The following is a 14,891-nucleotide window of genomic DNA, read 5'->3' as shown; positions in this document are numbered from 1 at the left end:
CTGCGATCTGCAGTTGGAAACTACCAGCCGCTCTTCAGAAGAGCGACAGGGTTCATAGTTGCGGTCTCAGGAACTCATAGGGGGCAGTTCTTCCTGCACACGATAGGGCAGCGATGAGTTGGAAACAACTTGATGGCAGAATTTGTATGTTTGGGTTTAGCGTGTAGTAACTTTAGTACCCATTTATGACTCGTGGCAATAATGCCTAATTTATTTTCACCATGGTCTTTACTAACTATACCTCATTTAATCCTCACAGCCGACCTTACTGGGTAGGTACCATTATCACCCCCTTTTTACAGTGGAGAAACATGAGGTTTGCAGAAGTTCGGAGCTTGCTTGGACTCGCACGGAATGGAGGCTCCACCAAGCGCCTGTGCACAGGGTGGCCATTTCCAACGCTCAGAAAAGGAGCAGCAGCGTCTCAAACCTGGCAGAGCTGGCATGCTATAACACAGTGCCAAGTGTTTGAGCTTTTTAAATGCATAGAACAAGAGGAAATACATATTTTTTAATTAAAAGTTAAACCAAGTTGAATCAGATTGTTTAAGTTGCATTTACACATAAAGATATGGTGTTTTTAGATTAAGTATTGCTTTGCACTCACTGCGCTCTTCTTTATTTCAGGCCACATTTCACTCTTATTTTCTAGAGTTTCAGTGGAAGGGCGAGAGAACAGAATCCTAATCTTTTGCCCAGCGTGGATCTTGGGAAACCATGATCTACTGCTTGGGTAACCATTATCTACTTCCAACCAGGAAAGTACACACATGGTCGCTGACCTATGAGTCCTGGAGAAATGTACCAACTAACTGCCAAGTTTTGAGACTTTGAGGTCATTATATGCTCTTGACCAGGGACTGGCCAAAGGGTATTGGCACCAGTTTCCACGGGCTAGGCTTTCTCTTTTGAGGAAGGCAGGTGATTATAGAAAGAAACTAGTATCGCTAAGATCATACCGCTACCAATTTAAGGGTGATACCCTAAAACTCTCTGCCTATTAGAACCACTACTGCTCTAAGTGAAGGCCGATGTCTAGGCGAAGGAGGAGTGCCCTGGGGGAAACACCTGAGGAGGCGGGGCGCTAGCGCAGGAGCAGTGCTGGGAGAAACGTACAAGTGTGGTTCAAAAGCGCTGGAAAATGCTCCCTTATCTCTGAACTCTATTTTCCCATGAGATTTTGAAGTGCCCTTACAATGCAAGCCACAAGGATGAGCCATATCTGAATTTTTATCATCTGCATGATTCCATTTAGATACTATCCCAAAGCACATCCAAGGCAACTACCGTGTTAGCAGTCAGGACAGTTAGGATCTTTAGGAAGGGTGGGACATTTGGGGTATGGGAAAGATTTTCTTTCTTGATCTGGGAGATGGGTATACAGGTTTTTTTCGGTCGCACGCACAATTTTAAGTCCTCTAACAGCTGGATGATTTCAAACTTTTTGTGGTGAATTGGGTGAAAGTTTACAGAGCAAATAATTTTCTCACTCAGCCACTCATACATATTTTGTTTCATGTCACTGATGGCAATTCCTACAATACAACATCTCTGTCTCACTTCTCCCATTTCCTATTTGCATTCCTTTCTTTCCTCACTCTACTGCCTTTAACTTGCCCTTGGGCAAATGCTCTCCTTTTGTTTTCAAATGGGCAGTAGCTCTCAGAAGTTCACATCTCCCTAGTGTCATTTTTCCCTCTATAGATCTGCCTATTGTTTGACTGAAAACTGAAACACGGGATGAGTTTATTTGCAGACCTGCAGGGTGAATAAGGCCATATTCTCAGGGCTTGATCCAGTTTCTCTGACCAGTAAGCCTGGTCTTTTTTATGATTTTGAGTTTTGTTCCACATGTTTCTCCCACTCTGCCCAGGAATTTCTCACATGATCCTTTTCAAAGCAATTGGTAGTGGTAGCAAGGCAGCATCTAGTTTGTCTGCTCTCAGGGTAATGGAAGCTGAGATCCATGCGGCTCATGGGACTAATTGTTACCACATATCTTTGACTTTCTTCAGTCTTCCTTGCTCTAATGGGGAGAGACCAATAGTTTACCTTATATGACCATTCACAAGCTTTGAAGACCCTTGTTGCTTTTCACCAAAGTAGGATGTAGAACCTTGTCTTTGTGGACTATGTTATATCAGTTACCTTGATATTCCCTCAAGATCATGGTCCAGCGCCTGCCCCCACCCCCAGAAGAATTTGTTTCAAAGGACAACATTGAATCTGCAGCTCCAAGAGAGGGACATATCTGATCGGAGCACACGGGAAGGGGGAGGAGGAGAGAGTGGAGCACATTCTGGCCCACCAGGCCCTGAGGATCATGACCCCAATTAGAGCAGCCAGTCCACAGAGAGGACCACATGGCCAGCCCCACTATGAGACATGACATCCCTCACTGACCTATGGCCCTGCAGGGGCCGGAGACACAGTGTGGGAATTGCGCCCGACCTGACCTCACCACACCGAGGCAAAGCACTGGGGGAGTGCAGCGGAACAGCAAGGGAATGGAGCGGCAAGGTCCCCACGGAATGCTGAAAGTGGACTTTGGGGCCAGGGCGTGGTGCCCCAACAGACTGGACTGGAAAACACTCCTAAAGGCCAACAAACAATCCTTGAAATAACTACAAGCATTTTTTTCTTGATGTGTTGTGTTTTGTTCTTTGTCAGTGGTTTGTTGTTGTTTTGTTATATACTGTTGTTTTGTTTTCCTCTGTCTTGTTTTTGTGCATGTCATTATCTCCACAGGTCTGTCTAAATAAGATAGGCTGGATGAACTTTCTGGAGTAAAAACAATGGGACCGACAGTTCCGGGGGACATGGGATAGGGGGATAAGGTAGTGGTGTTAACAAGCCCAGGGACAAGGGAATAACAAGGGATCCAAATTGGTGATGAGGTGGGAGTGGCAGGCCTGGTAGGGAATGATTAAGGGTAAGGTAATGAAGAGGTATAGCTGTAACCCAAGTGGGGTCGGAGCATGATAGTGGGGCAGGAGGAAATTCAAGGGAAATAGAGGAAAGAGCTAGGAGGCAAAGAGCATTTATAAAGGTCTAGACAAAGACATGTACATATGCAAATATATATGAGGATGGGGAAAGAGATCTATGTACCTATATTTATAGGTTTAGTATTAAGATGGCGGAAGGACCTAGGGCCTCTACTCAAGCACTCCCTCAATGCATGAATACTTTCTTCTATTAAATTGGCATTCTGTGATGCTCACTCTCCCGACACAACAGCTGAAGCCAAAGCGGGTGAGTAAGCAAATGTGGTGAAGAAGGCTGATAGTGCCTGGCTATCAAAAGAGATAGCGTCTGGGGTCTTAAAGGCTTGAAGATAAACAAGTGGCCAACTAGCTCAGAAGCAACAAAGCAAACATGGAAGAACACCCCAGCCTGTGTGATCACGTGGTTCCAAAGGGATCAGTTATCAGGCATCAAAGAACAAAAAATCATATCATTGGCTGCACACCTCCATGATACGATCACCGAGGACAAACGGGTGCATAAGCAAATGTGGCGAAGAAAGCTGATGGTGCCCGGCTATCAAAAGAGCTAGTGTCTGGGGTCTTAAAGGCTTGAAGGTGAACAAGTAGCCATCTAGCTCAGAAGCAACAAAGCCCACATGGAAAAAGCACACCAGCCTGTGTGATCACGAGGTGTCAAAGGGATCAGATATAAGTCATCATCAGAAAAAAAAATCTTACCATAGTGAATGAAGGGGGAGACCTAAAGCCTATTTGTTGGCCGCTGGAGATCCCCTCACAGAGGGGTCTAGGTGAGGAGATAAGTCAGTCAGGGTGCGATGTAGCACCGATGAAGAATACAGCTTTCCTCCAGTTCCTAAATGCTTCCTCCCTACCAACTACCATGATCCAAATTCTACCTTGAAATCCTGGATAGAGCAAAGGATGTACACTGGTGCAGATAGGAGCTGGAGGCACAGGGAATCCAGGGCGGATGATATCTCCAGACCAGGGGTGTGAGGGGCAATACTGGGAGGGTAGATGGTGAGTGGGTTGGAAAGAAGGAACCGATTACAAGGATCTACATGTGACCTCCTCCCTGGGGACAGACAACAGAAAAGGGGGTGAAGGGTGACCTGGGACAGGGCAAGATATGACAAAATAATAATTTATAAATTATCAAGGGCTCATGAGGGAGGGGGGAGCGGGGAGGGAGGGGGAAAAAAAGAGGACCTGATGCAAAGGGCTTACATGGAGAGCAAATGCTTTGAAATTGATGAGGGCAAAGAATGTACAGATGTGTTTTACACAATTGATGTATGTATGGATTGTGATCAGAGTTGTATGAGTTCCTAATAAAATGTTTTATTTTAAAAAAGATCATGGTCCAGAGCCCCAGACCCCAGTAACTCATTCCCTCAAGATTTTTGGTTATGATTAAGAACTTTTCATAACTTTGCCCTCCATTTGCTCTTAATATATTCAAGGATGTTTTTAAAGTACATATGTAGAAGTATCCCTTATGAAACTTTTATAGCTATATCTATATATATTCATGAGTATACATACATAATCTCATTCTCCTTCCCACATCTGTTAAGCTATATAACTATCTATGTATCCACTCATTGATTATTGTTATTACTGTTATTGCATATAATAAGTACAACCAGAATACTTCTTAGAAGGTACAAGGGTGAGATTTTATCACACATACTTGGGATAGGTCATAAGGAAGAACCAATCCCTGAAGGGCATCATGCTTGGTAAAGCAGCCCATCAGTGCAAAAGAAGACGATTCTCAGTGAAACAGCTCCTATCACCTTCGTTGCTTGCACTCCTCCCAGTGTCTTTGTTTGCCTTGATCATTTCTAACCTGAGTCCCCCCTGTATTGCCCACTGTTTTCTCCTTCCCCAGGTAAATATGTGTCTGCCTTCTAGTTAGTGATTTCCCCTCCCTTCCACTCCGCCCTCTGGGAACCATCAAACAGTTTTTGTTTTGTTTTCTGTGAAAACCTTTTCTTGACTTTTTACAAGAGTGGTCTCATGCAATATTATCTTTCCCCAATGGCCTTATTTCACCAGCAGACTTCCCTCTGGGTTCTACCATATCAGGATGTGTTTCTCCGACTTGTTACTCCTTAACATTTAACAACCATATTTGAAGAAGTATAAAACTGAGTAGTAAAATTGATTATTCAGCAAAGTTGTTTTTCATAATACATTTTATTTTATCCAATATATTCATAATACTACAGTTTTAACAAGTAGCCAATATGGGTTATTAATGAGGTACCTTACTTTTAAAAATCAGATCCTTTGCAGTGTAAGATATGACAAAATAATAATTTATAAATTATTGAGGGTTTGTGAGGGAGGAGGGTGTCCCAACCCATGGGAACTTCAGCGCGGACTCTGGAGGAGGGAGTGGGAATTGGGAGGACAAGAGACATGAGAAATGGAGACAAGACAATATCCTGATCAAATCTCATTTATTGAGTAAAAAGCTACAGCTGGGGAAAATAAATAAAAGTGTTTTTTAGCAAATTGTAACAATTTTTCTGGAGGATAAATATTGTTCACCAATCCACAAAATCCAGCAAATGCTAATTCCCATGAATCACAACTTTCCCATAACCAAGAAATTTGGGGTCTGTCATAGGGTATGACTATAGAATTAGGGTCTTTTCCAAAATATATAATGGACTCAGATCGACCTTTCACCACTAATTCAGCTATGTCTTCAAAATAAGGTTTTAGAGCTCTTTTTCTTGAAGAAGGTAAATATACCCACAATAATGGTCCTTCCTGCCATAACACACCAGTAGGTATGTGAGGAGTGGGCAAGATGTAAAAATACCAAGGTTTACCATAATTAATGTACATAATTTGTTGTTCTTGAATACATAAATTTACTAAATTTAAAGTTTGTTCTGTTAAAGGGGAAATTTCCCGAGTAGAATTTGGATCAGGATCTCCTTTTAAAATATCAAATAAAGGCTTAAGCTCTCCAGTACTTATTTTTAAATATGGTCTAAGTCAATTAATATCTCCTAATAATTTTTGAAAATCATTTAAGTTTGTAAGTGATCTTTTCTTATTTCTGTCTTCTGGGATTTAACAAAACCTTTTTGTAAAATATGTAAACCATGCCTTTTTAATGCTTCTCATCATAAGTCAAAAATAAAGAGAACTATATTTTGGTCCCTATGAGCCATCAAAATATCATCCATGTAGAGTATGATATACACCGATGGTTCAGAGGTTCTTACTGACTTTATAGCTGTAGCTACAAACTTCTGACATAAGGTGACGCTATTAGACATTCTCTGAGGTAAAACCTTCCACTGATAACGTTCCATAGGTTTTAAAAAAATTAACACTAGGAACACTAAAAGCAAATCTTTTATAATCTTTGGGGTCCAAGGGAATGGTGTAAAAACAATCTTTTAAATCTATAATGTTCTTTTATGTACTGGCTAGAATAGCAGAGGAGGAAGCGAACCCAGGCTGCAGGGCTTCCATAAATTCCATAGTATCATTAATCCTCCTTCACTGTTTTTCCTTGCAAAGCAGCTGCTATAGCAAGCCCCTGAGTAAAGGAAGGTTCAGTGTCTGAGCATAGTCTGATATAATCAAACAAGTTGCCCTTTTTTCTAAAAGGTCTCAGCACTGCCTGGCAGGCAGTATTTGCATTTTTAGAAGCCAATTGTTTAATTTTTTAATACAATTCCTGATTTGAATTAGACAAAGGGATAAAAAATTAGCACATACTTAAAGGTTATATAGTCTAGAAATGATGTCAATATTTTCCTTGAGAGAGTAGTTTTGTTGGTATAATTATATTTTAAATACTCAAAAAAGACTTAACTTCAAGCAGTAATAAACACAAGCAAAAGTGAGTTTATCCTTAAACTAAACATTAAAAAAACCTCTCCGTACATACAAGTGAAAGTATGTAATACACACACATGCGCGCGCACGCACACACACACACACACACTTTGTTCACAAAAACAGCTTATATCTGCTGTATTTTGAAAACTCTCAGGAAACTCTGATTTCCACAAGTAATCTCCTCCTTACATACATGCTTGACCCAGCTGTTTCTAGTCTCCTGCCCAAAACACATTCTCTCCTATCGCTACTTCTACTAACTCCATAGTAAAATGAGCCACCAGGACCATATTGAGAACAAGCAGATTTTGAATCCTTTAGAGTTTTGAATGGAATAGGGCGAACATTCACCCCTGTCTTTGAGCATTTTGGGTCCTAACTGGGTAGCACCCTGAAATTCCTAAATCTACTCCCTGTTCTGTTGCTAATGATTCATACTCTTGCTCCCAGGCTAATGCCTTTGTTTCATCCCAGCAGGACTCCTGAGTCTCAACTCTCAGGCTGATGCTTCTTGCAGTGGCAAAAATTCCTAAGTCCTCATCATAATAATGTACTGACTCATCCTCTAACTGCTCCCCATCGCCAGGACCAAGGGATTCCTTCTGCTCGCTTTCAAAGCCTTCAAGGTTACGTTTCAGCAGCTTCAGCTGTGGAGGGGGAGGTGCAGAAGGAACTTTTCTTTCAATTTTGTTTGAGCATGCAAACGAATTATTCTCACCCCAGAGTCCCTCGTGCTTAGGATCCAGGCTATCCCTAACTAAATTCCACAGACTAAACGTGTCTATGGGAACCTTATTAGGTCCATTAGCAGTATAGTAATCTTTCAACCGTTGCCCTATTTTTTGCCAAGTTACAATATTTACAGTTCTGTCCTCAGGAAACCAAGGAAATATCTTAACCACAAAATCTAAAAACTTCTCTAATCTTTGGTACCTTACTTTTGTTCCTCTAACTTTTAATATATTTTGAAGCATATTTGCATACATACATTTACTAGAAATCTGTCCCATAATCTATTACTCCCAACTTTTCACCACTTACCCTTAATTTTCTCTGTAAAGATTCATGGCCTTGCTACTCATTGGTGTCCGTCACAGGATCCTCGGTTTTCAATCACAACTTTTAACCTTTACTTCTCGTGTCTTTAAAGCCTCTTTCAATTGTTTCACATAAATCTGATGCTGGCTTAATTCTTGTCCCATATTCAGGTGCTTTTACTCACTTTCAGTCTCGGCGCGGCAGGCTCCCGCTGTAGCCAAAGGATTTTTCTTTCACTTTTACTCGCCGGCCTCCTTTTGCACCTTCTTCCTCACGGTATCCCTCGTTGAGCGCCAGATGTCCCGACCTGCGGGAACGTCAATGTTGACCCTGGAGGAGGGAGTGGGAATTGGGGGGACAATAGACACGAGAAATGGAGACAAGACAGTATCCTGATCAAGTCTCATTTATTGAGTAAAAAGCTACAGCTTATATGGGGAAGAAAGGAGGGAGCAGGATGCAGGTGCTTATCTAAAGAACATCACACCATGTTTCCTTAAGCTTTACAGGCTGGGTACTTCCCAGGAATGCTGACCACAGAACAGAATCGTATAGACAGATAGAGACTTCCTTATCTATGTCTGGCAAGCTAAATGTGTCAAACACAGCTGTAGTGCTCTGTCACGTTGGTTGGGGTGGAACAATACCCAGAGTTCAGGCTAATAAATTCCAAGTAATGACCGGGCCTCATGGCTCCAGACAGGAGGGAACGGGGGGTGGGGGGGAAATGAGGAGCCAATGGCAGGGCTTACGTGGACAGCAAATGTTTTGAGAATGATTAGGGTAACGAATGTACAAATGTGCTTTATGGAATTGATGTATGTATGGATTGTGATAAATAAGAGTTGTAGGAGCTCCCAATAAAATAATTGAAAAAAAAGAAAGCTTAAAAAAATTTTAAAATTAGGTCCTTTGAAACCCAGCATGTATTTACTTACAGTACATTTCAATATAGATTAGTCTCATTTCAACATATTGTTATTGGTATCCATGCAACTGTAGAGTCCTAGTGAGTGGATTAACCTTGATGTTTCCAAGGTCTGTGATGTGCTGCACAGTTACTCAGTTCTCGCCACATTTTTTCCCATCTGGTCTCAGATCGAAATCCTTCACTCACTGTCTTTTGTTTAGCATAGAGCTACTTTTATCAGGAGGGAAAAACAATCCCCAAATCACTGTGCTAATGCTTCTGTTGTCAGGGATCATCATTGACATCATTGAAAAACAAAGCTTAAGTCTTAACAATAAAATGCATAATCCACTAGTGGTTTTCATTTTATGCATCTAAAGATTTATCTCAAGAACAACACTACATTTTCATGTATAGATATGTATCTATAGTCAAAGAAAAAACTATCCCATCAGTTCTGTGGTGAAGTGAAATTGCTTAGTATGGCTCTTTTGTAATTAGAAAGAATTCTTTTATAATTCCTTTATCATTAGAAAGAATTCTTTCTAATTCCCACCCAGTGAATTGATGGAAGCGTGTAAATAGGTATCGTGGACTCTAACTCTGGGACTGGTCAGCTTTGCCATTCTGCAGGTATGAAGAGTGGGCATTTCAGAAGCAGGAAGAGGCATCCCATGGTCAACAAGAAAAACGAACCACCCAGCAAAGCAGGTACAAGATCCCTGGCTGAAGTACCAAAGGCAGCAGAGGTCCAGAGGCTGTAGCACCAAGACCATGAGACAGAGCAGAGGAGCCATGAATGAGACCAGAATGGTGTGTTTCTAGGCCCACAGAATAAGGCAGAGGCTAAGGGCCCATGTGGCTGAGAGGCAAAGCACCAGGCCGAGACGAGGGTATGGACGAAAGAACTACAGCCTCCTCTTTTTGTAACCTATTAGCATCGCTAAAAAACTTCCCTAATAAAATGTAAAAGAAGAAAAGAGGAGAAAAAAAATGATTAGGGCAAAGACCGTACAGATGTGCTTTATACAATTGATGTATGTATATGTATGAACTGTGATAAGAATTGTATGAGCCCCAATAAATTGTTAAAATTAAAAAAAAAAACTTCGTAATTGTGCTGTGAGCTCTGTGTGACCACCTGTGTTAGTCTGGGTAGACTAGAGAAACAAATCCACAGAAACTCATATGTATAGAAGAGAGAGTTTTATATAAAGGGTAAGTGCACATTAAGAAAGCATCCCAACCCAGACCAGTCCAATGCCATAAGTCCAACATTAGCCCCTATGTCCGACACTGATCTACAAAGTCCTCCTCAAACTGACAAAACACACGCAATGACACCAAATGCAGGAGGAAAACTGAATCAGTGAGTGTGTAAGCATCTCAGCGCTGGCAGGGGTCTCCATGTGGCTGTTCCAGTACCCAGGCCTACATTGGGGTAGGTACATGTGGCTTCTCCTCAGGGATGTCTTGCAGGAAGTGAGCCTTGTCGGCTGAAGCAGGGAACTAGCTAAGACAACTGCACCCTGGTCTGGTCATCAGACAGCAAGAGACCAGAGAACTAGAAAGGCGAGACTCACCGAGCCATTTCTCTCTCCACCCTTCAATTAATCTCACATGTGTTTATTGGCCAGGTTGGCACACCTCTGCAATGACTTATTGAACTGAGCAGAGAAGTCAAGTGTTATGGGAGGGATAGCTTGGGTCCGAATAGGGTAAAGAAGAATGGAGGGTGGATTTTCTTTTGTGGTAGAAAGTTGTTTCCTTGTGAAGGGTGTGGAGGTACACTACACGTTTCCTTGGCTGGACTAAAGCAAAATCCTGAAAAGCTGGCCAGAGAACAATGTGAACTGAAACATTCCATCCTGCGATTGTTAAAGGATTGGTTTATTTGGACGGAGAGATAATTTTGTGTTGTCTTTTTGTTTCCTGAGGATCCTGAAATAGAAATGCTGTAGCTAAAGGAATAGTGGAAGAAGGGGTGCTAGAGAAAGTGAGAGACAACCCCTGAGTTGCAGAGAGAGAGGACCAGGGAGGGCAGAGATGCCCTGGTTGGGGGACTGGGCCGTGGGCTTTAGGAATGGATACTTGACAGCTCATTGTAGGTTGTGTCCTATTATATGCTATTGTTGCCATCTACCTATAACCCCTAAATCCTAAAAAGAAAAACAACCAACGTGTTAGTCAGCATAATTTAATATCAGACTTGGGTTAGCCTTCCCTGGCGTTGGGAAACCAGGTTTGGAAACCAAGAAAACTAGCGAGAGAGCTTAGCATCCTGGAGAAGCATTAATCAGAGAAAAGGTATGTCAGGTGGTAGTCTTGGATGGAGTTCACAATCTGTGGACATCCCCTAGGAACCCTAGAAATCTACAGGAAAAGGGCTGAGTTTCTCGCTACATACTGTGGGCTCAAAATATTTGTGAAAAAATTAAATGAGAAGGTAATGGGTGTCTAGAAAGGCAAATAACCTTGCCCTCAGACAGAACACATTGGAAAGTGGATTAATTCAGATATAGTTAAGTTAAAATTTCATATTTTATCATTTATTTTCCTTTTGACTTCTTAATTTGTTCTAATACATTCTGCTTTCTTTTGGATTGATCAGTGTGTGTGTGTGTGTGTGTGTGTGTGTGTGTGTGTGTGTTATTTTGTTGTAGTTTTGGGGTTCTTTTTCTTTGTATCAAATCCAGGATAGGCAAATCTATGGAAACAGTAACGAGATTCATAATTCCTTGGTGTCATAACAGGAGAGGTTGGGGGGATGTGCAGAGCTAATAATGTGTACAAGACTGAAGAAAATGTTCTAAAAATTGATTGAGGTGATAATTGTACAACCCTTAATATAATTAAATCACTGAATTATATGACATTTGAATTATATGTCAATAAAGTATAGAGCTTGGGGGAAATAAATAAAGCAAAATGTTTAAGTTATAGTTTTAAAAGATCAGTAAAAAAACAAAATGTAGAAAATGGGGGGAGTAATTTTCCACAGAAACTTTGAAGCTTGCTCATATCCTATTAGAGTAACAAAGGAATGGAGACATCTAGTTGCACTAGGCTGAAATCCAGAGGGTTCAGCGATGTATGAAGTGAAGCCAGCAGCTCTTCTAGGGCTGTCACGGAACCGATCCAAGGACAGTCTCCCTGCTCCTCCCCACCCTTCACCTGACCTTGAGAAAGATACGCACAGAGGAAGAATAAGCGTATTGTAGTTTCATGGGAAGAAAATCTCAGGGAGGGACCACCAGAAAGTGTCCTAACTGATCTGGGTGTGTATAATCTAACCCCATCCCCACCCCCGGCAAAGTAACTGGAAAACCAAACAACAAACCCTACCAGCGACTAGCTGTTCTTGTTAAGATGCAAGCAATGCGTCATTTCAGTGTTCTAGCTACTGAGCCAACAGTCAGGGTTGTTTGTTCAGGCTTTCCTGTCACTCTATTTGCAGTGTGAAGCGCTCGCTTCTCCCGGACACCTCGGTCAGCTCTGTCCTTCCCTGGAGGGCAAGTCCATCACCAGCTTCATCCCATGGTGAGTCCACCGATATGTAAACATCACTGGCCAAATCTTGGATACAGCCAAGTTGGTGAAAGACCACACACAAAACTAGACCACACATAAAAAAGAGGTCTCTTTTCTGAACAACTTGCTGGAGGTGTAATGGACATACACTAAATACATTGCACTAACTGAAAGTGTGTTAGTGGTTAACTGTGCCATTGTGTAAAGTGTGTTATTTGTGTCATTGTTAATGACACAAATCTACGCTCCTGAAACCCTTACTGTCATCAGGACAGGTACCCCATGTTTTAACAGAGATTCAGGGATGTTTCCAGGAGTTGGCTTCTTCTTTTTTAAATCATTTTATTGGGGGCTGATACAACTCTTATCACAACCCATACATCTATCCATTGTGTCAAGCACATTTGTACATTTGTTGCATCATTCTCAAATCATTTGCTTTCTACTTGAGCCCTTGGTATAAGCTCCTCATTTTTCCCTTCTCTTCCCATCTCCCCTCCCTCATGAACCCTTGATAATTTATAAATTATTATTATTTTGTCATGTCTTACACTGTCCGATGTCTCCCTTCACCCACTTTTCTGTTGACCATCCCCCAGGGAGGGGGTTATATGTAGATCCTTGTGATCAATTCCCCCTTTCTACTCCACCTTCTCCTTATCCACCTGGTATTGCTACTCTCATTATTGGTCCTGAGGAGTTTATCTGTCCTGGATTCCCTGTGTTTCCAGTTCCTATCTGTACCAGTGTACATCCTCTGGTCTAGCCAGATTTGTAAGGTAGAATTGGGATCATGATAGTGGGGAGGTAGTGGGGAGGAAGCATTAAAGAACTAGAGGAAAATTGTGTGTTTCATCATTGCTATACTGCACCCTGACTGGCTTGTCTCTCCCCCGCAACCATTAAAAAAGGGAATGTCCAGTTGCCTACAGATTGGCTTTGGGTCTCCACTCTGCATTCCCTCATTCACAATTATATGATTTTTTGTTCTTTGGAGATGGTTTCTTCTAGTCAAGGATCTTGTTCAATGAAATAAGTGTCCTAACTTTGGAATGAGAAGCCTCTGTGCTGTGACTATTTAAGCTCAGGATTGGGTGGATCTGTTGGGTTCTGTCAGTGGGCATTTTGATTCCAGTGGCAATTCTCTCTAGTCTGCTACAGAGAATGTCCCACTCTGTGGGGGCGCTGAGTGTGGACACAGTCACACAAGATAGGATTCCTGGTAGGGTCCCAACATGCTTATTAGCATGGGCTCTCACGCTATTAAGAAGATGGATGTGGTGTGGTAGTAACAGGAGGAGAAATGGAAAAAGGGCCAGAGCTGAGAAAGCGTGGCAGTCGTTGGAACTTCAAAAGGCCCCAGCAGGTCAGGCGGCCCCCCCTCCAGGAGAATCGGTCATTAGCATGCAGGATGGAACTGTTTTCAACCTATTGATGGGAACAGGAAATGTGGTCCTGCAGGCACAGGTGAGGAATGACTTCACCAAAGCAATAGGGGAGTTCAAAAGGAAAGAAAACATTTCTTTCAGATCGGTGTGTGATACCTACATAGGAAACCAATTCCATGTTCTTGGGAGTCTTTGCTTCCAGAGGGTCTCTGTTTCTGATAAGGAGCAACTGGCCTTGGCCAAGAGAAATGAAGACACATTAGCCAAGGCGATGACACCGACCTGCTAAATCCCAGCTCCTTCCCGCTGTACCGCTCCAAAGCTCGCTTTGAATGTGCAGTTATTTGAGCGTTTGTGTTTGTGGGCAGAGGAGAGGAAACAGCATTGCATGCTGCAGGAGTAAAAGTGTCTGAAGGGCTCTCGTACTCATTTGAATAATATTAATGTTCAGGAGGGAACCATGGAAAGCTCCTTAGTATCTAAAATTACCTTCATGTTGGAACACAGTAGCTTCCGTGTAATTTCATGGAGTGGCAGTCACCATGGCAACACCGGCGCATGTTACGCAGCTGTCTGCCCAAAGCCAGGGGTTGTTTTAGAAATCCCCCATTCCTCAGCTGGCCTGAGAAATCATACCACCAAACCCTTACACTTCTGCTTACACCATCCGTGCTTGGTTAAGCCGCACAAGGGTCTGTTTCCCTCGAAATCTCCAATCCTCTTCCACAGGGAATTATCTGTGCTAATTCCTCCCATGTCTTCCCTGAGTCCATCCCCATGGAAATGTCTATAATCTGTGTCTACCAGCATCATGCCATTGAAGTTGTCCTTGTCAGATCTCCAGTAACCTCTGAGTTGCTAAATCCCACTTTGTTTTCAGCCCTCATCCCTTTGACCTTACGGCAGCAATTAATCGCTGACCACCAATCCTTCCTACCTACCTAGGAGTTGCTCTTGGGTCAGTCTGTGTGTGCAGGCTAGACCTGTGCTCCGTGGGTCTTCAGTGAATGGGCTTTTGGAAGTAGATCACCAGAATTTTCTTCTGAGACGCCCCTGGACGAACTCAAATCTCCAATCCTTTGGTTAGCAGCTGAGCGTGTTAACAGTATACACCACCCAGGGACGCCCCGCCATTCCTTAGAGCCTCTTCTCCCAGGGCCT

The sequence above is a fragment of the Tenrec ecaudatus genome, chromosome 17, assembly GCF_050624435.1.
Source record: "Tenrec ecaudatus isolate mTenEca1 chromosome 17, mTenEca1.hap1, whole genome shotgun sequence".
Classification (NCBI taxonomy): domain Eukaryota; kingdom Metazoa; phylum Chordata; class Mammalia; order Afrosoricida; family Tenrecidae; genus Tenrec; species Tenrec ecaudatus.
This window is presented reverse-complemented; position numbering follows the sequence as displayed.